General features: G+C 50.9%; 1 protein-coding gene across 7 annotated transcripts in view; it reads right to left on the minus strand.

Moving 5' to 3' along the window:
• The window catches only part of LOC144720878 (uncharacterized), a 213,370-nt gene extending 197,629 nt beyond the window's left edge, over positions 1-15,741 (minus strand). For all 7 annotated transcript variants that reach the window (XR_013585816.1, XR_013585817.1, XR_013585818.1 and 4 more), the window contains exon 1: positions 15,628-15,741. The gene's annotated coding sequence lies outside the window, so the exon portion shown is untranslated. The remainder of the gene's footprint in view (positions 1-15,627) is intronic.
• Between the last annotated feature and the right edge of the window lie 9,277 nt (positions 15,742-25,018).

Here is a 25,018-nt window from a genome sequence, read left to right on the forward strand (position 1 = left end):
AATAGATACTCGTGAACAATCACCACTAATAGATACTCGTGAACAATGAACACTATTAGATACTCGTGAACAATCATCACTAATAGATACTCGTGAACAATCACCACTAATAGATACTCGTGAACAATCACCACTAATAGATCCTCGTGAACAATCATCACTAATAGATACTCGTGAACACTCATCACTAATAGATACTCGTGAACAATCACCACTATTAGATACTCGTGAACAATCACCACCGATAGATACTCGTGAACAATCACCACTAATAGATACTCGTGAACAATCACCACTATTAGATACTCGTGAACAATGAACACTATTAGATACTCGTGAACAATGAACACTATTAGATACTCGTGAACAATCACCACTAATAGATACTCGTGAACAATCACCACTATTAGATACTCGTGAACAATCACCACTAATAAGTACTCGTGAACAATCATCACTATTAGATACTCGTGAACAATCACCACTAATAGACACTCGTGAACAATCACCACTAATAGATACTCGTGAACAATCACCACTAATAGATACTTGTGAACAATCAACATTAGTAAATACTCGTGAACAATCATCACTAATAGATACTTGTGAACAATCACCACTAATAGTTACTTGTGAACAATAAACACTATTAGATACTCGTGAACAATCACCACTAATAGATACTTGTGAACAATCACCACTAATAGATACTCGTGAACAATCACCACTAATAGATACTCGTGAACAATCACCACTAATATATACTCGTGAACAATCAGCACTAATAGATACTCGTGAACACTCATCACTAATAGATACTCGTGAACAATCACCACTAATAGATACTGGTGAACAATCATCATTAATAGATATTCGTGAACAATCGCCACTATTAGATACTCGTGAACAATCACCACTATTAGATACTCGTGAACAATCACCACTAATAAATACTCGTGAACAATCACCACTGTTAGATACTCGTGAACACTCATCACTAATAGATACTCGTGAACAATCACCACTATTAGATACTCGTGAACAATCACCACCGATAGATACTCGTGAACAATCACCACTAATAGATACTCGTGAACAATCACCACTAATAGATACTCGTGAACAATCACCACTATTAGATACTCGTGAACAATGAACACTATTAGATACTCGTGAACAATGAACACTATTAGATACTCGTGAACAATCACCACTAATAGATACTCGTGAACAATCACCACTAATAGATACTCGTGAACAATCACCACTAATAGATACTCGTGAACAATCACCACTAATATATACTCGTGAACAATCAGCACTAATAGATACTCGTGAACACTCATCACTAATAGATACTCGTGAACAATCATCACTAATAGATACTCGTGAACAATCACCACTAATAGATACTCGTGAACAATCACCACTAATAGATACTCCTGAACAATGAACACTATTAGATACTCGTTAACAATCATCACTTATAGATACTCGTGAACAATCACCACTAATAGATACTCGTGAACAATCATCACTAATAGAGACTCGTGAACACTCATCACTAATAGATACTCGTGAACAATCACCACTAATAGATACTCGTGAACAATCATCATTAATAGATACTCGTGAAGAATCACCACTAATAGATACTCGTGAACAATCATCACTAATAGATACCCGTGAACAATCACCACTATTAGATACTCGTGAACACTCATCACTAATAGATACTCGTGAACAATCACCACTAATAGATACTCGTGAACAATGAACACTATTAGATACTCGTGAACAATCATCACTAATAGATACTCGTGAACAATCACCACTAATAGATACTCGTGAACAATGAACACTATTAGATACTCGTGAACAATCATCACTAATAGATACTCGTGAACAATCACCACTAATAGATACTCGTGAACAATCACCACTAATAGATCCTCGTGAACAATCATCACTAATAGATACTCGTGAACACTCATCACTAATAGATACTCGTGAACAATCACCACTATTAGATACTCGTGAACAATCACCACCGATAGATACTCGTGAACAATCACCACTAATAGATACTCGTGAACAATCACCACTATTAGATACTCGTGAACAATGAACACTATTAGATACTCGTGAACAATGAACACTATTAGATACTCGTGAACAATCACCACTAATAGATACTCGTGAACAATCACCACTATTAGATACTCGTGAACAATCACCACTAATAAGTACTCGTGAACAATCATCACTATTAGATACTCGTGAACAATCACCACTAATAGACACTCGTGAACAATCACCACTAATAGATACTCGTGAACAATCACCACTAATAGATACTTGTGAACAATCAACATTAGTAAATACTCGTGAACAATCATCACTAATAGATACTTGTGAACAATCACCACTAATAGTTACTTGTGAACAATAAACACTATTAGATACTCGTGAACAATCACCACTAATAGATACTTGTGAACAATCACCACTAATAGATACTCGTGAACAATCACCACTAATAGATACTCGTGAACAATCACCACTAATATATACTCGTGAACAATCAGCACTAATAGATACTCGTGAACACTCATCACTAATAGATACTCGTGAACAATCACCACTAATAGATACTGGTGAACAATCATCATTAATAGATATTCGTGAACAATCGCCACTATTAGATACTCGTGAACAATCACCACTATTAGATACTCGTGAACAATCACCACTAATAAATACTCGTGAACAATCACCACTGTTAGATACTCGTGAACACTCATCACTAATAGATACTCGTGAACAATCACCACTATTAGATACTCGTGAACAATCACCACCGATAGATACTCGTGAACAATCACCACTAATAGATACTCGTGAACAATCACCACTAATAGATACTCGTGAACAATCACCACTATTAGATACTCGTGAACAATGAACACTATTAGATACTCGTGAACAATGAACACTATTAGATACTCGTGAACAATCACCACTAATAGATACTCGTGAACAATCACCACTAATAGATACTCGTGAACAATCACCACTATTAGATACTCGTGAACAATCATCACTAATAGATACTCGTGAACAATCACCACTAATAGATACTCGTGAACAATCACCACTAATAGATACTCCTGAACAATCACCACTAATAGATACTCGTGAACAATCATCACAAATAGAGACTCGTGAACACTCATCACTAATAGATACTCGTGAACAATCACCACTATTAGATACTCGTGAACACTCATCACTAATAGATACTCGTGAACAATCACCACTAATAGATACTCGTGAACAATGAACACTATTAGATACTCGTGAACAATCATCACTAATAGATACTCGTGAACAATCACCACTAATAGATACTCGTGAACAATGAACACTATTAGATACTCATGAACAATCATCACTAATAGATACTCGTGAACAATCACCACTAATAGATACTCGTGAACAATGAACACTATTAGATACTCGTGAACAATCACCACTATTAGATACTCGTGAACAATCATCACTAATAGATACTCGTGAACAATCACCACTAATAGATACTCGTGAACAATCACCACTAATAGATACTCCTGAACAATGAACACTATTAGATACTCGTTAACAATCATCACTTATAGATACTCGTGAACAATCACCACTAATAGATACTCGTGAACAATCATCACTAATAGAGACTCGTGAACACTCATCACTAATAGATACTCGTGAACAATCACCACTAATAGATATGTAGTGGTGGTATTGACGTGCGCCGACTGTGACAGTGATGGATCACGGGGCGGCGCGGGGTGCGGGGTTGGGCACGCGCAGTGGGCGTGGTGTGGACGCGCGCGCCGGGAGTGACAGATGACGAGGCGGCGCGGAGTGAGTGGTGAGGCACGATGAGATGTGGGAAAAGAGGATCGTAGCCAGCGCCCGGCGATTGGTCGAATAAGTGGGTGCTCGCAGCGACGTCCGCAGGTGGGGTATAAAGGGGGACGCGCGAGAGCACTCGGGGAGAGTTACCCAGTTGAAGACCCGAAGACGGAGCTGAAGACCTAGTGAAGCCGAGTAGCTCAGTGGCGTTAGTCGCCGAGTAGCTAAGTGGATGTTGGTCATCCGAGTAGCTCAGTGGCGTTAGTCGCCGAGTAGCTAAGTGGATGTTGGTCATCCGAGTAGCTCAGTGGGCGTTAGTCGCCAAGTAGCTAAGTGGGTGTTTGTCACCCGAGTACTAAGTGGATGTTGGTCATCCGAGTAGCTCAGTGGCGTTAGTCGCCAAGTAGCTAAGAGGATGTTGGTCATCCGAGTAGCTCAGTGGGCGTTAGTCGCCAAGTAGCTAAGTGGGTGTTTGTCACCCGAGTACTAAGTGGATGTTGGTCATCCGAGTAGCTCAGTGGCGTTAGTCGCCGAGTAGCTAAGTGGATGTTGGTCATCCGAGTAGCTCAGTGGGCGTTAGTCACCAAGTAGCTAAGTGGGTGTTTGTCACCCGAGTACTAAGTGGATGTTGGTCATCCGAGTAACTCAGTGGGCGTTAGTCGCCAAGTAGCTAAGTGGGTGTTTGTCACCCGAGTACTAAGTGGATGTTGGTCATCCGAGTAGCTCAGTGGGCGTTAGTCGCCAAGTAGCTAAGTGGGTGTTTGTCACCCGAGATACAAAGTAGGTGTTAGTCACCTGTAACCAAGTTTGATAAAATAAAGAGTGTGTTACCCGTGAAGTCGTCTCCCGTGGAGTTACTACATTACAACTGGCGTCAGAAGTAAACCTGTCTTCAAGAAGTATGGACACAAGGAAGACTACCCGTACCCACGAGCGAGGTCGGGATGACGACGGCGTACCGGGGACACCGACCTCGGGAGTAGAGGACGAGGAGTTGCCGCCGATGCAGCACTTCGCGGTGATGGCCGACGCTCCGCTTGCCTCCGACACCGGCCTCCAGGACGCGCACGCCCGCTTGGCGGAGTTGCTACTCGCCGCCGCCGCTGTCTTGGCCGACATCTCCGTTCCGGCGAGCGGAAAAACGGCTGCGGGGGTCGTGGAGGAAGCGACGGTGGAGGATTCCCGCCAAAGGGCGCTTCGCGCCAAAAGCCTGGAAGTTGCCGCCGTTTTTGGGGGGCCGCCACCGATTGGCGGGAAAGACGGACGCCACGTGGCCGGACACCTCCGCGCAGCGCAGCCCACGTCATCGGCGCGCGCCGGAGCCCTCCATTTTGCGCCTGACAACCGAGCCGACATTTTACACAACTCCAGCGGAGCGCGGGAAAATCTCTCCGACGTCGACGACGATCGGGTCCTCCAGCAAAGATTGCCCGCGCTGTCGGCGTTCAAGGCGGATGGGGGCGACTGGGGAGCCTTCCAACGAAGGTTCCTCGCTCATCAGGAGATGTCGGGGTGGTCCGACACCACTGCCCTGCGTGCGTTGCCAGCGATGCTTGACGACGACGCGCTTGCAGCCTTCACATCTGCTGCAAGGTCGTCCCGCTCTACGCTCCAGGCCGCACTACACCTGATGGCGAAGGTGTTCGGGCCGCCCTCCACGTGCCGCCACCAGTTCTACGATCGGCGGAAGGTGGCTGGGGAAACGACGCTAGCCTACCACACGGCACTGCTCGCCTTGGCGGACGCGGCTTTTCCCCGCATGGATAAGGAGGGGAAGGACGCCATGGTGACGGAGCAGCTGCTGGTGTTGGCCCACGAGTTGGGGGTCCCCATCAACGTGGCAGACGAGATGGAGATCTGCTCCCTGGCGATCGCCACGAGCATTCACGCATACGAGGTCCTCAAACGCAAGCCGGGGGTCGTCTGCAAATGGCCGGGGAATGCGGCACTGGCCGCCACGATCGCCGAACCTCAGCCAGCTGCGGTGCAGGAGCGGGGCTTCGCTGCATCGTGTCCGGGGGAGTGGAGAACGGGAGGTCGTTCGCCCACACGTTCGCCCCGCAAGCTGGAGCAACCGAAACCTACGACGTCCGTCGTCTGCTACAACTGCGGCCTTCGGGGTCACGTTGCAGCCGGGTGCCGGGCCCCGCGTCCGCGCGCCGCAGGACCACGTCGGGACGACGACCAGGGCCACAAGTCATCCCAACAAAACCCGGCAAGTCGCGGCACCTCACACGTTCGGTCCACAAACACGGCACATTCGGGTCGCCGCTTCGCGGTGGGGGGTTCGCGGCTGGGTGCCGGGGGTTCAATTCGGCGAGGGGGGTCCGTACGCGGCCCGCAAGCAGTCGAGTGGTCCGAATTGGCCCACAGGATCGTGGCTGCGTCAGCCGGGTCGTCCGTGGTAACGGGGTTCATTGACGGGGTTGAGGTCCGGGTGCTTGTTGACACGGGTGCGTCGGCCACCATCATCTCGGACCTTATTTATAACATTCTTCCCGTCCAAAGTAGACCCCTTCTGCCGGTAGACGTGCCATTTTATGCGGCGAATGGGGGATCCCTGGGGATCATCGGCCAGATTCGGGCGACTATTTGCATTGGGGACATTAAATTAGCGGGCCCTATTTTTGTATCATCATCGCTGGCCGTTCCCTGTTTGCTAGGTACGGACTTTTTGTCAAAAATGCCCATCAAAATTCTTATTGATCAGGCCTGCATAGAGCTTCCGTCAGGTCGGCGGGTTGCCTTCTTGTCGAGCCCTATCAAAGTGCGCACGGTTTGTGCGACGGTGCAGGCGCTGGCGACTCACACTGTACGGGTACCCCCGGGATCGCAAATGTTAGTACCCCTTCGGTTCAGGAAGCCACTCGAGGTGGGTGCGGAGGCACAGGGGGTGCTGTTGGGGCCGTCAAACAGAGCCAGTAAGGGCCTCGACTTAGCGGTTGCTCAAACCATGGTGAGAGGGGACAGTGAGCCGTTCGTAATGGTCCTGAATACGGGGTCGCGGCCGGCCGTGATTGCGCAGGGAACGGTGCTGGCTCACGCCGCGCCGCTGCCCGTTGAGGAACGGCTCGTGGCTCAAGCAGATTTTACTGTCGAGTCGCATCCTCAAAGTGATGAGGGGACTGAGTGGTTGGACTCGCTGTGTGCGGGTTCTGCTAACTTGTCCGGGGTGCAATTGGGAGCATTGAGGGGTTTGCTCATCGAGTTTGCTGACGTGTTCAGCAAACATAAGTACGATATCGGCTGCACTGACCTGTTGCGCCACCACATAGCTACAGGGGACGCGGCCCCTATTCGTCAGAATCCTTTCCGGCTCAGCCCGGCCGAGAAGGAACATGTGCAATCGGCGGTTAATGATATGTTGGCGGCCGATATCATTTCGCCCTCTTCTAGTCCGTGGGGTGCTCCTATTGTCCTAGTAAAGAAACAGGACGGGTCCTTGCGATTTTGTGTCGATTTCCGCCGCTTAAACAAAATCTCGATGGCGGATGCGTATCCGCTCCCCAGGATGGATGAGTCGCTGGATGCCTTGGCGGGAGCGCAGTTTTTTTCCACACTCGATCTGCTTTCTGGATTTTGGCAATTGCCACTCGATAACGAGTCTAAACCTAAAACTGCTTTCCGGACACCTGGGGGCCTTTTTGAATTCAACCGTTTGCCCATGGGCTTACATTCCGCTCCCGCCACGTTCCAGAGACTCATGGAATTGGTTTTGTCGGGCCTCCAATGGGATACCTGTTTGATTTATCTTGACGATATTATCGTCTTTAGTCGGACTTTCGAGGAGCACCTCCAGCGACTGAGAGCGGTGTTCCTCAGGATGCGTTCCGCTAAGCTAAAATTTAAACCGGCTAAATGTTTTCTGCTTCGGGAATCGGTCAGGTATTTGGGCCATATCGTGAGTCGTTCAGGGATCTCGACGGACCCTGCTAAGACGCATTGCGTCAGCTCATGGCCAACGCCAACCTCGGTCACGGAGGTTCGTAGTTTCATTGGTTTTGCCTCCTATTACCGTCGTTTTGTCAAGCAATTTGCCACCATAGCCAAGCCCCTGCACGCTTTGACGGCTAAGGGTGTGAGGTTTCACTGGGGGGCAGAGGAGGAGGATGCGTTCTGCTCCCTCCGTGACGCTTTGGTGCAGGCTCCCCCCTTGTGTTACCCCGATTTCACACAACCGTTTTTGCTTGACACGGACGCCAGCAATACGGGTATCGGGGGGGTGCTCTCACAGTTGGTCGGGGGGGTTGAACGGGTGGTCGCCTACGGTAGTAGGGTTCTTTCCCCCGCAGAACAACGCTATTGCGTAACTCGTCGTGAATTGTTAGCCATTGTGTTTTTTACACAGCAATTCAGGCCGTATCTTTACGGCCGTCATTTTACGGTCCGGACGGACCATGCGGCTCTACAATACGCTATGCGCGTGGCGCAGCCATCGGGCCAATTGTCCCGATGGTTGGAGGTCCTTCAAGACTACCAATTCACGACGATTTACCGAAAAGGGTTGCGGCACTCAAACGCGGACGCCTTGTCGCGGTTGCCGCCGTGCACGGACTGCACATGTTTGTTGGGATCAGCGCGGTGCAAACCCCCGGTCGCCGGCACCCCGGGAGTTGCGCTCGCCGCCACTGACACCCCGGGAGAGGACGCCCCCACGGGGAGGGATTCGCTGTTGTCGTTGCCCCTCATTGAGTGGGGCCGCCTCCAGATGTCCGACAGCTCCCTACTTACGCTGCGTCGGAAAGTTGGCGCTCCCGAACAAGGGGAGGCGCGGGTCGGTTCCTGGGTGTGCAGACAGGGCCTGTTGATGAGGTGGGACGACATGTCCCGGCGTCACGTGCTCGTGGTGCCTGTTGCTATGCGGGGTAGGGTTGTTCTGGCAGCTCATGAACGGCTCATGCATCTGGGTTTTCACAAAACGCTCGCCCTAATCCAGCGAGACTATTATTGGCCGGGGATGGGTAACGACGTGGCGAATATTCTTAAGGGATGCGTAGGGTGCGCCAAAAGGAAACCGCCACCATTGGCAGCTAATCCACCGCTGCAATCCATTCAGGTTTCGCGTATAAACGAATTGGTAGCGTTGGACATCTTGGGGCCCTTTCCGGTTACACCAAGGGGAAATAGGTTCCTGCTGGTTGGCGTGGAATACTTCACCCGATGGCCTATGGCATGGCCGCTCGCCAACCAGTCGGCTGCGGCGGTGGCGGACGCCTTTGTCCAGGGTTATGTGTTGGACAAGGGCGCCCCCGAACGCTTGCTGACGGATCAAGGGAAGAATTTTTCGAGCGTTTTGTTGCGCGAGGTGTGCGACCTGTTGGGTACAAAGAAAGTGCGTACTTCCCCCTACCAGCCGCAGACTGACGGGATGGTTGAGCGTCTGAACAGAACGATTACGTCTATGTTGTGCCAACAGGTCTGCGACGATCAGGTTGATTGGGACTTACAGGTGCCGGGGGTACTCGCGGCCTATCGAATGGCCCCTCATGCGGCGACAGGGTTTTCCCCATTTTTTCTCATGTATGGGCGGGAGGCCGATCCGGCCATGGACGTCCAACTGGGGATTTCCCAGCCACGTGCAAAATCTAAATTGGCAGACCACATCAAATTTAATATCGCCAAATTGACTGAAGCGCGGGAGGGGGCAAGGTTGAATTCGCGGTCGCGGCAAATTGCAAACGAGAAATTGCATGAGCGGAGGGTGCATACGCATGATTGGAAACCAGGCGATAAGGCCTGGCTGCATTGTCCACATGCACCGTTGGCTACGTCCCCCAAGTTGTTGAGACCTTGGAGGGGACCGGTGGAAATTGTGCGGGTTGCACGGCCCCAGAGTATACAGATTAAATGGGGGAAACGCCGTTGGTATGTGCACCCCTCCCGACTGAAGCCCTATGCGGCACCGTGTGACCCCGTTCTGTGCCGTGACGACCGGGCGTGTGATGTGACCGTCGACTCGGGGAGGGAGGTGTCGCAGGCTGATCCTCACGTGTCTCCACCTGACCCACCCCCAGGTGCCTCGGGCTTGACGGCTGCTGACCGTCGAGAGCCTGAACCCCGGGGCACGCACGAGTCCTCGATGCCTGGCCGATGTCTTCCTGAACCGCCGGCACCACCGGACGTTCAACCGCGTCTGGTGCCGTACGACGGACCGGCAAGGCGGACTCGGGCTAGGTCTCAACAATTTTCATGAGGACGGTTTTTTTGTGCTCTACACCGAGCTCGCCCGGTGTTCCCCTCTGCCGGGGTAATGTCCCGTTGTAGGGACGCTCGGAAGAAAAGGGGACACTGCACGAGTCGAAAGAAAAAAAAAAAAATTTCCATTTATTTTTTTTGTATACACATTGCTATTGTCACTCGCCGGTTTGTATATATTGTTCTATTGTCGCGGTGGCATTGGTTGAGGGTTGCGGATAGTGGTGTTCGCGTCGTGTTGTGTTGTTAGCTTAGTTGTTGTTCTTGTTGTTGTGTTGTGTTACGGGGCACACAGGGAGGGTTTGTATATTTTTGTAGCAGCCGGGGCGGCTGCGAGCTATGTGGTAGGGGGTGATGTAGTGGTGGTATTGACGTGCGCCGACTGTGACAGTGATGGATCACGGGGCGGCGCGGGGTGCGGGGTTGGGCACGCGCAGTGGGCGTGGTGTGGACGCGCGCGCCGGGAGTGACAGATGACGAGGCGGCGCGGAGTGAGTGGTGAGGCACGATGAGATGTGGGAAAAGAGGATCGTAGCCAGCGCCCGGCGATTGGTCGAATAAGTGGGTGCTCGCAGCGACGTCCGCAGGTGGGGTATAAAGGGGGACGCGCGAGAGCACTCGGGGAGAGTTACCCAGTTGAAGACCCGAAGACGGAGCTGAAGACCTAGTGAAGCCGAGTAGCTCAGTGGCGTTAGTCGCCGAGTAGCTAAGTGGATGTTGGTCATCCGAGTAGCTCAGTGGCGTTAGTCGCCGAGTAGCTAAGTGGATGTTGGTCATCCGAGTAGCTCAGTGGGCGTTAGTCGCCAAGTAGCTAAGTGGGTGTTTGTCACCCGAGTACTAAGTGGATGTTGGTCATCCGAGTAGCTCAGTGGCGTTAGTCGCCAAGTAGCTAAGAGGATGTTGGTCATCCGAGTAGCTCAGTGGGCGTTAGTCGCCAAGTAGCTAAGTGGGTGTTTGTCACCCGAGTACTAAGTGGATGTTGGTCATCCGAGTAGCTCAGTGGCGTTAGTCGCCGAGTAGCTAAGTGGATGTTGGTCATCCGAGTAGCTCAGTGGGCGTTAGTCGCCAAGTAGCTAAGTGGGTGTTTGTCACCCGAGTACTAAGTGGATGTTGGTCATCCGAGTAACTCAGTGGGCGTTAGTCGCCAAGTAGCTAAGTGGGTGTTTGTCACCCGAGTACTAAGTGGATGTTGGTCATCCGAGTAGCTCAGTGGGCGTTAGTCGCCAAGTAGCTAAGTGGGTGTTTGTCACCCGAGATACAAAGTAGGTGTTAGTCACCTGTAACCAAGTTTGATAAAATAAAGAGTGTGTTACCCGTGAAGTCGTCTCCCGTGGAGTTACTACATTACAGATACTCGTGAACAATCATCATTAATAGATACTCGTGAAGAATCACCACTAATAGATACTCGTGAACAATCATCACTAATAGATACTCGTGAACAATCACCACTATTAGATACTCGTGAACACTCATCACTAATAGATACTCGTGAACAATCACCACTAATAGATACTCGTGAACAATGAACACTATTAGATACTCGTGAACAATCATCACTAATAGATACTCGTGAACAATCACCACTAATAGATACTCGTGAACAATGAACACTATTAGATACTCGTGAACAATCATCACTAATAGATACTCGTGAACAATCACCACTAATAGATACTCGTGAACAATCACCACTAATAGATCCTCGTGAACAATCATCACTAATAGATACTCGTGAACACTCATCACTAATAGATACTCGTGAACAATCACCACTATTAGATACTCGTGAACAATCACCACCGATAGATACTCGTGAACAATCACCACTAATAGATACTCGTGAACAATCACCACTATTAGATACTCGTGAACAATGAACACTATTAGATACTCGTGAACAATGAACACTATTAGATACTCGTGAACAATCACCACTAATAGATACTCGTGAACAATCACCACTATTAGATACTCGTGAACAATCACCACTAATAAATACTCGTGAACAATCATCACTATTAGATACTCGTGAACAATCACCACTAATAGACACTCGTGAACAATCACCACTAATAGATACTCGTGAACAATCACCACTAATAGATACTTGTGAACAATCAACATTAGTAAATACTCGTGAACAATCATCACTAATAGATACTTGTGAACAATCACCACTAATAGATACTTGTGAACAATAAACACTATTAGATACTCGTGAACAATCACCACTAATAGATACTTGTGAACAATCACCACTAATAGATACTCGTGAACAATCACCACTAATAGATACTCGTGAACAATCACCACTAATATATACTCGTGAACAATCAGCACTAATAGATACTCGTGAACACTCATCACTAATAGATACTCGTGAACAATCACCACTAATAGATACTGGTGAACAATCATCATTAATAGATATTCGTGAACAATCGCCACTATTAGATACTCGTGAACAATCACCACTATTAGATACTCGTGAACAATCACCACTAATAAATACTCGTGAACAATCACCACTGTTAGATACTCGTGAACACTCATCACTAATAGATACTCGTGAACAATCACCACTATTAGATACTCGTGAACAATCACCACCGATAGATACTCGTGAACAATCACCACTAATAGATACTCGTGAACAATCACCACTAATAGATACTCGTGAACAATCACCACTATTAGATACTCGTGAACAATGAACACTATTAGATACTCGTGAACAATGAACACTATTAGATACTCGTGAACAATCACCACTAATAGATACTCGTGAACAATCACCACTAATAGATACTCGTGAACAATCACCACTATTAGATACTCGTGAACAATCATCACTAATAGATACTCGTGAACAATCACCACTAATAGATACTCGTGAACAATCACCACTAATAGATACTCCTGAACAATGAACACTATTAGATACTCGTGAACAATCATCACTTATAGATACTCGTGAACAATCACCACTAATAGATACTCGTGAACAATCATCACAAATAGAGACTCGTGAACACTCATCACTAATAGATACTCGTGAACAATCACCACTAATAGATACTCGTGAACAATCATCATTAATAGATACTCGTGAACAATCACCACTTATAGATACTCGTGAACAATCATCACTAATAGATACTCGTGAACAATCACCACTATTAGATACTCGTGAACACTCATCACTAATAGATACTCGTGAACAATCACCACTAATAGATACTCGTGAACAATGAACACTATTAGATACTCGTGAACAATCATCACTAATAGATACTCGTGAACAATCACCACTAATAGATACTCGTGAACAATGAACACTATTAGATACTCATGAACAATCATCACTAATAGATACTCGTGAACAATCACCACTAATAGATACTCGTGAACAATGAACACTATTAGATACTCGTGAACAATCATCACTAATAGATACTCGTGAACAATCACCACTAATAGATACTCGTGAACAATCACCACTAATAGATACTCGTGAACAATCATCACTAATAGATACTCGTGAACACTCATCACTAATAGATACTCGTGAACAATCATCACTAACAGATACTCGTGAACAATCACCACTAATAGATACTCGTGAACACTCATCACTAATAGATACTCGTGAACAATCACCACCGATAGATACTCGTGAACAATCACCACTAATAGATACTCGTGAACAATCACCACTATTAGATACTCGTGAACAATGAACACTATTAGATACTTGTGAACAATGAACACTATTAGATATTCGTGAACAATCACCACTAATAGATACTCGTGAACAATCACCACTAATAGATACTCGTGAACAATCACCACTATTAGATACTCGTGAACAATCATCACTAATAGATACTCGTGAACAATCACCACTAATAGATACTTGTGAACAATCACCACTAATAGATACTCCTGAACAATGAACACTATTAGATACTTGTGAACAATCATCACTTATAGATACTCGTGAACAATCACCACTAATAGATACTCGTGAACAATCATCACTAATAGAGACTTGTGAACACTCATCACTAATAGATACTCGTGAACAATCACCACTAATAGATACTCGTGAACAATCATCATTAATAGACACTCGTGAACAATCATCACTAATAGATACTCCTGAACAATCACCACTAATAGATACTCCTGAACAATGAACACTATTAGATACTCGTGAACAATCATCACTAATAGATACTCGTGAACAATCACCACTAATAGATACTCGTGAACAATCACCACTAATAGACACTCGTGAACAATCACCACTAATAGATACTCGTGAACAATCACCACTAATAGATACTCGTGAACAATCAACATTAGTAAATACTCGTGAACAATCATCACTAATAGATACTCGTGAACAATCACCACTAATAGATACTCGTGAACAATAAACACTATTAGATACTCGTGAACAATCACCACTAATAGATACTCGTGAACAATCACCACTAATAGATACTCGTGAACAATCACCACTAATAGATACTCGTGAACAATCACCACTAATATATACTCGTGAACAATCAGCACTAATAGATACTCGTGAACACTCATCACTAATAGATACTCGTGAACAATCACCACTAAAAGATACTGGTGAACAATCATCATTAATAGATATTCGTGAACAATCGCCACTATTAGATACTCGTGAACAATCACCACTAATAGATACTCGTGAACAATCACCACTAAAAGATACTGGTGAACAATCATCATTAATAGATATTCGTGAACAATCGCCACTATTAGATACTCGTGAACAATCACCACTAATAGATACTCGTGAACAATCACCACTAATAGATACTCGTGAACAATCACCACTAATAGATACTGGTGAACAATCATCATTAATAGATATTCGTGAACAATCGCCACTATTAGATACTCGTGAACAATCACCACTAATAGATACTCGTGAACAATAACCACTCATAGAGCCACTCAACACAGTCGTTGTTGACGAACACTTTTGATTCGTCTCGGAGTCAGGAAGCTCTCGGGGCTCAGAGACTCAAACGGAGATCACGACCCCTCCCCTTGTCCCCCCCGCCAGCGCCCCCCCCGCTCTGGGCGTGTTCGCACGGTGACGTCACCGCCGGGGATTTCCGAAGCGGCGCGTGTCCGGGTCTGGTTGAGAGAAACGCCGCGGAAATCCCCTTCGCCAGGGGACCAATCAGAGCGCGCGACGAGCCCCGTTGCCCCGCTCCGATTGGTCGCTGTCTCGGCACGTAAACACTCACTATTTAACTCGCTCGCTATTTAACTTACTATTCAACTAACTCACTATTCAACTCACTCACTATTTAACTGGCTCACTATTGAACTCACTCACTATTTAACTACCGCTCTGCTCGGGGCTCAGAGAGCCCGAGACCAGAACCCCGTGTCCCCCTCACCCCGTGTCCCCCCCTCACCCCATGCCCCCGTGTCCCCCCCTGTCCCCGTGTCCCCCCTCACCTGGTGGTGTCTCTGAGCTCTCGGGGTCTTCGCCTCTCGCCTCCTCTCGCTGCGCAGCTTCTGACAACAAACAGAAGCCGCAGCTGTCACTCAACTAGCACGCCCCACCCCCTGCTCCTCCTACAACCGCCCTGCACCCCGGTCTCCAGCGCGGCATCGCGCGGGAAACCCCCTTGAGCAGCAGGCGACCAATCGGGGCACGGGACGAGCCCTGCTGCCCCGTTCCGATTGGCCGCGCTCCGATCGCTCGCGCGCTCTGATTGGTACCTGGTGCGATGTGTCAACATCGCCACTGCGGAGACAAAGGCGGCCGGGCGTGGTGTTGGCCACCCACCCCCTCGTGTGCCGTGCTGGCCTTCATAGGTGCTCGCTAACAGCACTTGCCCCTACAGTCTGTTAAGGCTACACGGGGGATCTTTGTCTGAGTGCGTGAGTGTGAGTGTCTGTGTTGTGTCTGAGTGCTGTAATGAGCCCAAGGGGCTGGATCTATGCCGTTTTCGTCTTATTCCAGCAAGCAACAATCGCCATTCGCCACTAAGTGGCGGTGACGTCACCACGACGCTTGTGCCAGGCTATGTGCACCTTGAGGCCACGATGTGTCGAACGCCCGCTGGCAGGTCACGGGGCAGACCCAGCAGGTGCCACGGGTCGACTGACTGAGATGACCGAGACGACTGGCTGATGCACCACCTGTGCCCCCACTGTGCCAACTTGCTGTGCTTTAGGCACCCGGCGCTCCGCTCTTTGTTGTGAGCGTCGCTCCTCCGCCCTCCGTTGTTGTTGGAGGGCGACTGCCTCCATCTGCCCAGTAGCAGCGTCCTTCACGAGCCTCCTCCACAGAGTCCGATCTTGACACCGCTGGTACCAGTCATCGGCAAGTCCACTCAGCTCCACGTCCTCCTGTACCACATCACTCCATCTCTTCTCTAGCCCGTGCCGCGCCCGTTTAGCCCCCTCGATCCGGCCGAACAAAAGCTGTTTAGGCATGCGGTGGCTGGGCATGCGGGCTACATGACCCAGCCAACGCAGCCTTGCCTGCCGGAGGAGCTCACCGATGGGACTTTGCCCAGATCTTTCAAGGATTTGTGAGCTCACACAATCCAGCCTGGTTAAACCCAGGATGAATCGTAGGTAGGCCAGCCTAAATGTTTCCAACCGGCGAAGATGCTCCATTAGGGGGGTCCACGTTTCGCAAGCGTAGAGAAGGGAGGGAATGACCGTGGCCGAGACGCAGAAGTCGCAATCGGGTACCCAATACCCGGCTACCCGTACCCGGCCGGGTACGGGTAGCCGGGTACCCGATTGCGACTCTGGTGCGGCCGGGTACGGGTAGGCCGTGAGTCACTGGTGAGTCACCGTTTGTCATTCATTTCCCAACATCTTGTCTCTTCTCACAATTCAAGTTCCTAGAATCAACCCACCCGCGCCTGCAACATGGCTTCATCCCAGAGGTCACAATCGGGTACCCGTACCCTACCCGATACCCGGCCGGGTAAGGGTAGCCGGATATCGGGTAGGGTACGGGTACCCAGCGGCGCCTCGCTGAGCCTTCGACGGCAGCTTTGTGGTGCCTCGTGCTGGCTCCGTGCTCTGCTCTCACGCGGCTCGTTCGTCGTTACTGTCTCCCACAGCACCCATCGCCGGTGAATACTTTTACGTCCGCGGCTGTGTTCTTGTCAACACGGCCATTGGGTAGAATCACCAACGTGATGCATGGAGAAGACATCGTTGTTTGCCTTCCGAGGTTGTTTTCGGTGCGCATCCGATCTTCACAATGAACATCATCATTATTATTGTTGTTGCTACCCACGTGACTTTACCGAAAGAACCAAAGAGTATGGATTCCTGCGCGTCACGAGAGCGTCAACTCGAGACTGTTCACATTGAAATAAAAAGGCGGCGTGGGGTCGCTCGACCGACGTCTTTCCTTTGACGTCTCATCCCTCTGACGAGTCCCTGAAGCGAGAAGGACGAGAGGGGGAGGGCTGCTGGGTGTAGGGGGGGAGAGGGGCAGGAGCAGCAGCAGCAGGAGGAGAAGGCGGCAACGATCCGCACGCATCGCGTTTCAGGGCTCCAGTTTGGGTCTCGTCTGCGATGCCACCTCGAGGTCCAAGGGAAGAGGCCTGGGTAACAATGCACAACAACAACAATGCACAACACCAACAATGGGCAACAACAACAATGGGCAACAACAACAATAAGCAACAACAATGGGCAACAACAATGTGCAACGACAACAATGGGCAACAACAACAATGCGCAACAACAACAGCCGCCATTCACCACGAAGTGGCGGAGACGCCTTCCCCCGCACCTTCAATCGGCGCGTGTGGCTACGTACGGTGCGAAAGAAGTTCACCATATCTACATTGTGCCAGGCTAGGTGCACTCCGCTCGTTGTTGTGAGCGTCGCTCCTCTGCCCTCCTCCGCTGGTTGTTGGAGGGCGACTGCCTCCGACTGCCCACCCAGAGTCGTCCCGCCCGAGCGCACAGGGATCCAGCGGCGAGTCGCTGCTAGTTGACTTCTGGTTGACCTCCCACTCGCAGCTCGCACCTGCGAGTTCGATTCCCGCCCACGGCCACCAACGCGAGTGGCGGATTATCTGAACGAGTCCAGGACATTCTCCCCAAGGTCGACTCAGCCTCAACGGAGTAGCTGGTGCTGCGTGTAGAACATCGCAACGAGGGAGACAAAGGCGGCCGGGCGTGTTGCTGGCCACCCACCCCCTCGTGTGCCGTGACTGCCTTCATGGGAGCTGACAGGACTTGCCCCAAGGCCTGTGAAGGCTACACAGGGGATCTTTGTTGTTTCGCAGCCCTCGGCGTGCCACGGAATCTGGGCACAGAGGCTCCGGCAGGTCGGGTTACTCAGCCCGCCCGCCAGCCGCTCAATAATTCATCCCCGCCGCTCGTTACTCCCGCAGCAGGGGCAGCCCCCGCCTGGACGATGCCTCCACACGGGGGTCGAGGCCGGGCGGGACGGGTCGCTCAGCCCGAGGGGGACCTCCACCAGCTGCGTGCTGCGGCTGGGCCACGTCTCACACTTCTTGGGAGGAGAACTGCTCAGTTCGTGGCGCAGCCTTTGCCCCTCAGCTCGGCTCGATGAGTCTTGGACGGTTGCCACTGACTCGAAGGGCTCCGCAGTGCGGCTGCGTGGTCGTCGGCTCTAGGTGGACGTTGGCGACCCGTGGCTCGCGGACGCACCGCCCGTGAAGGTAAAGTTCGCGGTGCTCTCATCTCGTTCTTCCTCCGCGGTGCGAGTCTCATCATCCCCTTGCGCACGAGGGCAGCCACGTGACGATGTCGACGTCTGCTGCTGGCCGCGACGAGAGGCCTCCAGCGAAGAGAGCTCGCGTCGCGGGCCACAGTCTGGCTCGCATGGCCACGGTCACACCACTTATTGTCTTTCATGTATCTCTGTGTATCTATTAGAGTATCTCGATGAGTCCTGTATGCATCTCCATGCCCCTATGGGTTTACTCTCTGGGTCCACAGTCTGGCTCGCATGGCCACAGCTGCGCTGCTGCGGCGAGCGACTTCCATTTGGGATCCGTGCACGAGACGCGCGAGGGGGCTGCCCCCCCCCTCCACAGGGTGAGCCACTACCCCCCAGGCGAGCAATGCCCCAGGGCACTGCCCCGGTGCTCGCCTCGGCAGAGGCGGCGGCCGTAAGGGCAGCTGCGCCCTGACGCGTCACAGAGCGCCCTCTGCTGTACAGGAGATGTTGACTACCTCGCCTGGTGTGCAGGAGATGTTGACTACCTCGCCTGGTGTGCAGGAGATGTTGACCACCTCGCCTGCTGTACAGGAGATGTTGACTACCTCGCCTGGTGTACAGGAGATGTTGACTACCTCGCCTGATGTGCAGGAGATGTTGACTACCTCGCCTGCTGTACAGGAGATGTTTACTACCTCGCCTGGTGTACATGATATGTTGACTACCTCGCCTGGTGTGCAGGAGATGTGGACTACCTCGCCTGGTGTGCAGGAGATGTTGACTACCTCGCCTGGTGTACAGGAGATGTTGACTACCTCGCCTGGTGTACAGGAGATGTTGACTACCTCGCCTGGTGTACAGGAGATGTTGACTACCTCGCCTGGTGTACAGGAGATGTTGAATACCTCGCCTGGAGTACAGGAGATGTTGACTACCTCGCCTGCTGTGCAGGAGGTCGCGGGTTCCATCGCCACCCTGACGACGCCTGCTGCTGCTCTATACTTGGAGTTTGTGTCTCTCTCTCTCTGCCCGTGGTCGCGTGGATTTTTCACCGGCTCCTTCCACATTTAGAATCGACGTGCAGGTATGTACTGCAGGATGCTTTACAAACATGTTAACACCACGAGAATTGTGCTGCCTCTTGGCTCTGGAGAAGATTCCAGACACGTATTGACAAGGAAGGCGAACAAGTGGAGACTCTCTGACTTGTTTCAGCTATTACTATACGGTTTGTTTAATCACGTCACAGAGTTTTATCCGTTCTTTTACCAAGTAAAACGATAGTCCCATATAAGTGTTAACTGTTTTTGAAGCACCCTGTATATATTGGAGCTGCGTTCAAATTATTGGGCTGCTACTACAGATTTCCACATGCGAAGCCACTTGGCTAAGTCATCACGTGTGGCCAGGTCGCTTCTGAGAAAGAAGCTCGACAGCTGAGTGGGACTTGCAGCAGAACAAAGTGTCACGGTTTAGTAGTCGTGGGACTTACCTGCTGCAGCAGAACAAAGTGTCACGGTTTAGTAGTCGTGGGACTTGCCTGCTGCAGCAGAACAAAGTGTCACGGTTTAGTAGTCGTGGGACTTGCCTGCTGCAGCAGAACAAAGTGTCACTGTTTAGTAGTCGTGAGACGTGCCTGCTGCAGCAGAACAAAGTGTCACAGTTTAGTAGTCGTGGGACTTGCCTGCTGCAGCAGAACAAAGTGTCACAGTTTAGTAGTCGTGGGACGTGCCTTCTGCAGCAGAACAAAGTGTCACAGTTTAGTAGTCGTGGGACTTGCCTGCTGCAGCAGAACAAAGTGTCACAGTTTAGTAGTCGTGGGACTTGCCTGCTGCAGCAGAACAAAGTGTCACGGTTTAGTAGTCGTGAGACTTGCCTGCTGCAGCAGAACAAAGTGTCACGGTTTAGTAGTCGTGGGACTTGCCTGCTGCAGCAGAACAAAGTGTCACAGTTTAGTAGTCGTGGGACTTGCCTGCTGCAGCAGAACAAAGTGTCACAGTTTAGTAGTCGTGGGACTTGCCTGCTGCAGCAGAACAAAGTGTCACAGTTTAGTAGTCGTGGGACTTGCCTGCTGCAGCAGAACACAGTGTCACGGTTTAGTAGCCGTGGAACTTGCCTGCTGCAGCAGAACAAAGTGTCACGGTTTAGTAGTCGTGAGACTTTCCTGCTGCAGCAGAACAAAGTGTCACGGTTTAGTAGTCGTGAGACTTGCCTGCTGCAGCAGAACAAAGTGTCACGGTTTAGTAGTCGTGGGACTTGCCTGCTGCAGCAGGACAAAGTGTCACTGTTTAGTAGTCGTGAGACGTGCCTGCTGCAGCAGAACAAAGTGTCACGGTTTAGTAGTCGTGGGACTTTCCTGCTGCAGCAGAACAAAGTGTCACGGTTTAGTAGTCGTGGGACTTGCCTGCTGCAGCAGAACAAAGTGTCATTGTTTAGTAATCGTGAGACGTGCCTGCTGCAGCAGAACAAAGTGTCACAGTTTAGTAGTCGTGGGACTTTCCTGCTGCAGCAGAACAAAGAGTCACTGTTTAGTAGTCGTGAGACTTGCCTGCTGCAGCAGAACAAAGTGTCACAGTTTAGTAGTCGTGGGACTTTTCTGCTGCAGCAGAACAAAGTGTCACTGTTTAGTAGTCGTGGGACTTTCCTGCTGCAGCAGAACAAAGTGTCACGGTTTAGTAGTCGTGGGACTTGCCTGCTGCAGCAGAACAAAGTGTCACAGTTTAGTAGTCGTGGGACTTTCCTGCTGCAGCAGAACAAAGTGTCACGGTTTAGTAGTCGTGGGACTTTTCCTGCTGCAGCAGAACAAAGTGTCACAGTTTAGTAGTCGTGGGACTTTCCTGCTGCAGCAGAACAAAGTGTCACGGTTTAGTAGTCGTGGGACTTGCCTGCTGCAGCAGAACAAAGTGTCACGGTTTAGTAGTCGTGAGACTTGCCTGCTGCAGCAGAACAAAGTGTCACGGTTTAGTAGTCGTGGGACTTGCCTGCTGCAGCAGAACAAAGTGTCACGGTTTAGTAGTCGTGGGACTTGCCTGCTGCAGCAGAACAAAGTGTCACGGTTTAGTAGTCGTAAGACGTGCCTGCTGCAGCAGAACAAAGTGTCAGTTTAGTAGTCGTGGGACTTGCCTTCTGCAGCAGAACACAGTGTCACGGTTTAGTAGACGTGGAACTTGCCTGCTGCAGCAGAACAAAGTGTCACAGTTTAGTAGCCGTGGGACTTGCCTGCTGCAGCAGAACAACAAAGTATCACGGTTTAGTAGTCGTGAGACTTGCCTGCTGCAGCAGAACAAAGTGTCACGGTTTAGTAGTCGTGGGACTTTCCTGCTGCAGCAGAACAAAGTGTCACAGTTTAGTAGTCGTGAGACTTGCCTGCTGCAGCAGAACAAAGTGTCACGGTTTAGTAGTCGTGGGACTTTCCTGCTGCAGCAGAACAAAGTGTCACGGTTTAGTAGTCGTGGGACTTGCCTGCTGCAGCAGAACAAAGTGTCACGGTTTAGTAGTCGTGAGACTTGCCTGCTGCAGCAGAACACAGTGTCACAGTTTAGTAGTCGTGGGACTTGCCTGCTGCAGCAGAACAAAGTGTCACGGTTTAGTAGTCGTGAGACTTGCCTGCTGCAGCAGAACACAGTGTCACGGTTTAGTAGTCGTGAGACTTGCCTGCTGCAGCAGAACAAAGTGTCACGGTTTAGTAGTCGTGGGACTTGCCTGCTGTAGCAGAACAAAGTGTCACGGTTTAGTAGTCGTGAGACTTGCCTGCTGCAGCAGAACAAAGTGTCATAGTTTAATAGTCGTGGGACTTGCCTGCTGTAGCAGAACAAAGTGTCAGTTTAGTAGTCGTGGGACTTGCCTGCTGCAGCAGAACAAAGTGTCACGGTTTAGTAGTCGTGGGACTTTCCTGCTGCAGCAGAACAAAGTGTCACGGTTTAGTAGTCGTGGGACTTGCCTTCTGCAGCAGAACAAAGTGTCACGGTTTAGTAGTCGTGGGACTTGCCTGCTGCAGCAGAACAAAGTGTCACAGTTTAATAGTCGTGGGACTTGCCTGCTGCAGCAGAACACAGTGTCACGGTTTAGTAGTCGTGGGACTTGCCTGCTGCAGCAAAACACAGTGTCACGGTTTAGTAGTCGTGGGACTTGCCTGCTGCAGCAGAACAATGTGTCACGGTTTAGTAGTCGTGGGACTTGCCTGCTGCAGCAACAACAAAGTGTCACGGTTTAGTAGTCGTGGGACTTGCCTGCTGCAGCAGAACAAAGTGTCACGGTTTAGTAGTCGTGGGACTTGCCTGCTGCAGCAAAACAAAGTGTCACGGTTTAGTAGTCGTGGAGACTTGCCTGCTGCAGCAGAACAAAGTGTCACAGTTTAGTAGTCGTGGAGACTTCACCCCGCGTCGTGTCCGCGTGCAGGGCTCTCTCCTCGCGGCGTCCCCATGGACGACGAGGAGGAGGGGGGCACGGCGAGCGCCTTCCTCGACTCCGTGCTATGCTGCCTGCTGCACGACAGCGCGCTCTGTGCCCAGCCCTGCCCCGAGCACAGCAGAGGCACGTGTGTGTGTCTGTGTGAGTGTTTGTGTCTGTGTGTGTGTCTGTGTGTGTGACTGTGTGAGTGTGTCTGTGTGTCTGTGAGCTCCTCCGGCAGGCAAAGCTGCGTTGGCTCGGTCATGTAGCCCGCATGCCCAGCCACCGCATGCCTAAACAGCTTTTGTTCGCCCGGATCGAGGGGGCTAAACGGGCGCGGCACGGGCTAGAGAAGAGATGGAGTGATGTGGTACAGGAGGCCGTGGTGCCGAGTGGACTTGCCGATGACTGGTACCAGCGGTGTCAAGATCGGCCTCTGTGGAGGATGCTCGTGAAGGACGCTACTGGGCAGTTGGAGGCAGTCACCCTCCAACAACAACGGAGGGCGGAGGAGCGACGCTCACAACAACGAGCGGAGCGCCGGGTCGCTAAAGCACAGCAAGTTGGCACAGTAGGGGGCACAGGTGGTGCATCAGCCAGTCATCTCGGTCATCTCGGTCAGTCGACCCGTGGCACCTGGGTCTGCCCCGTGACCTCCTGCCAGCGGGCGTTCGACACTTCACGTGGCCTCAAGGTGCACATGGCCTGGCACAAGCGTCGTTGAGACGTCACCGCCACTTAGTGGCGCATGGCGGTTGTTGTTGTTGTTGTGTCTGTGTTTGTGTGTGAGTGTGTGTGTGAGTGTGTCTGTGTGAGTGTGTGTGTCTGTGTGAGAGTGTGTGTGTGTCTGTGTGAGTGCTTGTCTGTGTGAGTGTGTGTCTCTGCATGTGTGGGTGTTTCCCATCGCCGGGGACGTCGCCTGAGGATGTTGCTGCCGCGGTGGCAGTGCACACCGGGCTGGCGGCCGTCCGTGTGGTGCAACGAGAAAACCGTGGCTACGTGGTGTACGTGGCCACGGTGGAGGCAGCGGCGCGCGTTGTGGAGAGGGGGCTCAGCATCGGAGGGGAGGGGGCCTGCTCGTGCAGTGTACCCCTCTCTCAGCGCCGACGGTACGAGTCACCATCACAGGCGGCCCGCCGTACATGACCAACGAGGAGCTGGTGGGGGAGCTGCAGCGCTTCGGCACGGTGGCCTCCAGCATCGTTCTGCTGCCCATGCGGTCGTGGAACCCTGCCATGAGGCACATCATGTCCGGGCAACGGCAGGTGCTCCTCATCTTAAAAGGTGGACGCACCGAGTTAGACGTGGCCATCAAGCGTACCGCTGGTGGCCGCGGTATACCTGGCCACAACCGCACCACGCTGCTACGGGTGTGGCAGCGTGGGACATGTTAAAAAATACTGCTCCACCAAGACGAGGTCGGGTGGAGCTGTGATGGAGGGGACGACGCCGACGCTGCAGCCGCAACAGCAGCAGCAGCGGGAGGATCGTGAGCAGCAGTAGCTGCAGAACCAGCAGCAGCCGCGGCACCAGCAGCAGCGGCTGCGGCGGGGGAGGGAGCACCTCCTGCCGCCGGTGCCGCCGCTGCAGAAGGAGGCGCGGCAGCAGCTGCCGCTACAGCAGCAGCAGCAACAGCCGCCGCAGGCGTCGCCGCAGCGGGGGCAGCTGCAGCAAGGGGGTGCCGACTCCGTGCCGGAATGCGGGGAGTCGGCTCCTGGGAAAGGTGATGACGACGACGGCGGAGCCTTCGCCGTCACGAGAAGCGCGAGGAAGAAGAGGAGGCTG

The sequence above is a fragment of the Lampetra planeri genome, chromosome 1 (genome assembly GCF_965212315.1).
Source record: "Lampetra planeri chromosome 1, kcLamPlan1.2.h2, whole genome shotgun sequence".
Lineage (NCBI taxonomy): Eukaryota > Metazoa > Chordata > Hyperoartia > Petromyzontiformes > Petromyzontidae > Lampetra > Lampetra planeri.